Genomic DNA, 5695 nt, shown 5'->3' on the forward strand with positions numbered 1-5695 from the left:
TAAGGCCCTGTTTCATCATCTGTAAAGTGGAGACATTGATAGTTACACACGCGTATGATAGTTACAGGAAATTTAGCGTAAGTTCCAGGCATATAGTGCAAGCTCAGTAACTCTTAGCTATTGGTGTGATTATTAATTTCTGTATGATGCAGTTAAAAAGCATCTACCCTCTGCATTTCATGGGAACCTGGTGACAATCAATTGAGATCTGTTATACTAAAGGGCCTAGGCATCTGTTACTGTAATTCTATACCTGCCACTGGTGATAGCTTTTTGGTCACTTATAGATCATAGAAAGTACCACAGTTTTTCTATTAGAATGTCCAAACCAACATATTACTAAATACTTCTATCTTTATTCAAAGAGAATTCCCTCTCCCTCCCCATCTAGAGTTGGTTGCAGGCAGCTTCCAGCCTTTAGGAAAGAGGATATGGACAGCTTCTTATTTCCTTGTTCGTTGTGCCCCTACTTAATACCTGCTGGATTTTACCCTTTTAGAATCAAAGGAGTGGGGAAGGGAGGAGAGAAAAGGAGGGCAGGAAAGTTCTTCCTTGGCTGGGATAGTTGGCATCACATTTTCCAGGCTTGCCGAGTATATCAAGCCAGCTCTTTCTCTCATGGGTGTTTTCATATATTCCTGGGTAGCCTTCTTGCTGGGCCTTCAACATAGGCAAGTGCCACCCTTTTGCCCATCTTCTCCACATCCAGACCTGGCTTTCCTGAGGTCACCCCCAAACTGCCTCTTTCTGTAAGAGTCCCAATTTATCCTCCACTCATACCTCAGCTGTCTTCTTCTCGAACAGGACTTATAGGAGCTACAGGATGATTCTCGTGTGTCTCACATCTGGTCCATAGAAACAGCTGTGCCTGTTTTGCCACAGTAAACTCTGACAGCACAGACCAATCCTATCTAAAGCACTTAGCCCCCATTGACAAGAAGTTCACAAATCCTTTCCCCCTGGTCTGTAGATTCCAGGGCTAGAGTCAAAAAATGAATCCTCCATGCCCTTGACTTCAGAGAACTGTTATCTGAGTGGCCCATTGAAGTCCTTCCTTTCCCTACCCTTGGTGGTAGGAGTCCAGCACAGTTCTCACCAAGAAAATACTCCTTATGAAATATTCCTTCAGTTCTCACTTTTTAGACACTTTTATTTCCTCTTGCAATGAGAAGTTGTAGACTCATAAAACATGACTCTGAAATTTCATATCTATCTTATTTTGGTGCCTCAGAGGAAACTTGAAGTTAGCATCTGTGACAGGCTAGTGAAAATTGAATCAAGCCAACTTCCGTTTCCATACTTTCAAAATTAGTGCCTACTCAACCAACACAATTGCCTTTTACAGGCAGAGCTATTCACCTGGGAGTTGTAAGGAATACCACAGTCATTAGGAAAGTGTAGCTCACATGGTCTCTTAGGCTTTCTGAAAAAGAAATGCATAATTAAAAATAGCTGATTAGGAGAGGCCCAATTTGTGGGTTATAATAAACTTTGTGGTCTTGATTTAAAACTTTGAAGACTTGTCAATTTGAGGTAGTATATTTGGATTAAAATCTTGAACAATAGGAGAGGATAGAAAAGTGGCTAATATTTTGGTTATGATAACATAAAAATTTTATTGATAGGGCAAAGTCACAAATGACCCATATTTAAAACCTTTGATATTAGGCTTCTCTGTGAGTTTTAGAAGCAGAATTGTTTGTTTTTTGGTATTCATATCACTAGGGAATGTAAGAGCCAATTAGCTAGGTAGGAATTAGCTAGGTAGTTTTAATTGCACTTTAGATATATCCAGTTTGGGGCACTGGAATTAAAGTAAACAACAAAATATTACCAAAAAACAGGCTTGGGATTGTCTAGTGACTGCCTTCCAATTTCCGGATTCATAATGAACTAATGTGAAATTTTAAGTTGTCAGTTTTTATGTCCCCTACAAAGAGGCTATGTGTAGTAATAGTCTTCTGTTTTATAGAAAGGTAAATTATATAGTCAAAAGACAAAGTTAAAATGAATCTTCTTGAAAAAAATATTGAGAGTTAAAATTTATGACTTAGTTATGGAAGCAAGTCCTAAAAGAGAAGAAGAATCTCTTGCTCTAGAAGTAAAATTATATTCTAGAGAAGCATACTGACCTTTATAAAGAAAACTAGTAGTTATTTGTATTAGTTCATTTAACATATGAACTCTTTGCTTAGGGGGGAATTGGCTGTAAAAGAGCTTGAATGCTCCACCTGGCCATGTTTTCAGAAGGGACAGTTCCTCTGCAACCAAGAACTGTGAAAATCATTGATAGCCGAGTAACTCTGGTCTAACTAGGTGCAAGGACTAACCAGGTTCAACACCACCAGAGCCAAAGCCTGCCTTACCTTAACAAATGGCACCCTATGTGTGGAAGTGTTCTGTATGCCACTTCTTCAAGTTGGGTTGGTAAAGTGGCAGTAACTAGCTTGGGTAAATAGTTTGGGGTGAGGAAAATGTCACCATGTCATGGCATTAGTCTTAGGCCTATTTATATCTAGTGGAGTATATCTATTTTAGTAAAATAACAAGCTACCGTTGCTTTTTGATAGTATGCAAGAGAAACATAGTATATTATCCAACTCAGAAAATCTCTACCTTTGTTACTATACACATTTTTCACATTAATGGAGAAAATTACCATGAAAACAATTTCAAGTGAATCACAGGCACCTCACATTTGTTACAACCTCTTTTTCATCTGCAATCCAATATGGCCTCCAACATATTTCAGAAGTAGATTACTTTATATAGTGGATTCCATTGGGAAAATAAGCACAGAGGAGGGGCCAGATGGCGGAAGAGTAGGGTCTCCAAATCACCTGTCCTCAACAAATTACCTAGATAACCTTCAAATCATCCTGAAAATCTACGAATTCGGCCTGAGATGTAAAGAGAGACCAGCTGGAACGCTACAGTGAGAAGAGTTCGCGCTTCTATCAAGGTGGGAAGAGGGGAAAAAGAAATAAAGGAACAAAAGGCCTCCGAGGGGGAGGGGCCCGCGAGGAGCCGGGCTGAGGCCGGGGCGAGTGTCCCCAGGACAGGAGAGCCCCGTCCCAGAGGAGCAGGAACTGCACCAACCTTCCCGGGCGGAAAGGGGCCCGCAGGGAGTTAGAGCAGGACCCAGGAGGGCGGGGATGCCCTCGGGCTCCCGGGGACACTAACAGACACCTGCGCCCCGGGGGAGTGCGCCGAGCTCCCTAAGGGCTGCAGCGCGCACGGCGGGACCCGGAGCAGCTCGGAGGGGCTCGGGCGGCGGCTCCGCAGAGGGGGCTGCGGGGCGGGAGCGCGAATCCAACAGCGCAGGCCCCGCAGGCCCCGGAGCACAGGGCGCCGGGACACAGCCCAGGATCCGGCCTCCCCCGGGACAGGCAGAGGCCGGGAGGGCCCAGGACAGCAAGGACGCTCCTGCCCCGAGCTGAGCAGATCAGCGACCCCGCCCCGGAGCCTCCAGGCCCTGCAGACAGAGAGCCCTGTAGTTCCTGCGGAGGCTGAATCCAGGCTTCCAGAGTTGCCATAGCAACTGCTGCTGTTCCTCCTGGGGCCTCACGGGGCAAACACCCCCCACTGAGCCCTGCAGCAGGCAGGGGCAGAGCAGCTCCCCCAAGTGCTAACACCTGTAAATCAGCACAGCAAGCCCCTCCCCCAGAAGACCAGCTGGACGGACCAGTTCCAGGGGAAGTCAAGGGACTTAAAGTCTACAGAATCAGAAGATACTCCCCCGTGTTTTTTTGTTTTCTTTTCTTTTTTCTTTTCTTTTTGATTTCTGATTGCTTCCCCCACCCCCCTTTTTTTTACCTTTCTTTCTTTTTCTTTCTCTTTTTCTTCTCTTTTTTTTTCTTTTTCTTCTTTTTCTTTTTTCTTTTTCTCTTTTCTTTCCTTCTCTCTCTTTCTCTCCTTTTCCCAATACAACTTGTTTTTGGCCACTCCACACTGAGCAAAATGACTAGAAGGAAAACCTCATCTCAAAAGAAAGAATCAGAAACAGCCCTCTCTCCCACAGAGTTACAAAATCTGGATTACAATTCAATGTCAGAAAGCCAATTCAGAAGCACTATTATACAGCTACTGGTGGCTCTAGAAAAAAGCATTAAGGACTCACGAGACTTCATGACTGCAGAATTTAGATCCAATCAGGCAGAAATTAAAAATCAGTTGAATGAGATGCAATCCAAACTAGAAGTCCTAACGACCAGGGTTAACGAGGTGGAAGAACGAGTGAGTGACATAGAAGACAAGTTAATGGCAAAGAGGGAAACTGAGGAAAAAAGAGACAGACAATTAAAAGACCATGAAGACAGATTAAGGGAAATAAATGACAGCCTAAGGAAGAAAAACCTACTTGGGTTTTCTATACCTTAATTGGGGTTCCCAAGGGCGCCGAAAGGGCCAGAGGGCCAGAATATGTATTTGAACAAATCCTAGCTGAAAACTTTCCCAATCTGGGAAGGGAAACAGGCATTCAGATCCAGGAAATAGAGAGATCCCCCCCTAAAATCAATAAAAACCGTTCAACACCTCGACATCTAATAGTGAAGCTTGCAAATTCCAAAGATAAAGAGAAGATCCTTAAAGCAGCAAGAGACAAGAAGTCCCTGACTTCCATGGGGAGGAATATTAGGGTAACAGCAGACCTCTCCACAGAGACCTGGCAGGCCAGAAAGGGCTGGCAGGATATATTCAGGGTCCTAAATGAGAAGAACATGCAACCAAGAATACTTTATCCAGCAAGGCTCTCATTCAAAATGGAAGGAGAGATAAAGAGCTTCCAAGACAGGCAGGAACTGAAAGAATATGTGACCTCCAAACCAGCTCTGCAAGAAATTTTAAGGGGGACTCTTAAAATTCCCCTTTAAGAAGAAGTTCAGTGGAACAATCCACAAAAACAAGGACTAAATAGATATCATGATGACACTAAACTCATATCTGTCAATAGTAACTCTGAACGTGAACGGGCTTAATGACCCCATCAAAAGGCGCAGGGTTTCAGACTGGATAAAAAAGCAGGACCCATCTATTTGCTGTCTACAAGAGACTCATTTTAGACAGAAGGACACCTACAACCTGAAAATAAAAGGTTGGAGAACCATTTACCATTCAAATGGTTCTCAAAAGAAAGCAGGGGTAGCCATCCTTATATCAGATAAACTAAAATTTACCCCGAAGACTATAGTGAGAGATGAAGAGGGACACTATATCATACTTAAAGGATCTATCCAACAAGAGGACTTAACAATTCTCAATATATATGCCCCGAATGTGGGAGCTGCCAAATACTTAAACGAATTATTAACCAAAGTGAAGAAATACTTAGATAATAATACACTTATACTTGGTGACTTCAATCTAGCTCTTTCTACCCTCGATAGGTCTTCTAAGCACAACATCTCCAAAGAAACGAGAGCTTTAAATGATACACTGGACCAGATGGATTTCACAGATATCTACAGAACTTTACATCCAAACTCAACTGAATACACATTCTTCTCAAGTGCACATGGAACTTTCTCCAGAATAGACCACATACTGGGTCACAAATCGGGTCTGAACCGATACCAAAAGATTGGGATCGTCCCCTGCATATTCTCAGACCATAACGCCTTGAAATTAGAACTCAATCACAAGAAGAAGTTTGGAAGGACATCAAACACGTGGAGGTTAAGGACCATCCTGCTAA

This window comes from Nyctereutes procyonoides, unplaced genomic scaffold, assembly GCF_905146905.1.
Source record: "Nyctereutes procyonoides isolate TBG_1078 unplaced genomic scaffold, NYPRO_anot_genome, whole genome shotgun sequence".
NCBI classification, from domain to species: Eukaryota; Metazoa; Chordata; class Mammalia; order Carnivora; family Canidae; genus Nyctereutes; species Nyctereutes procyonoides.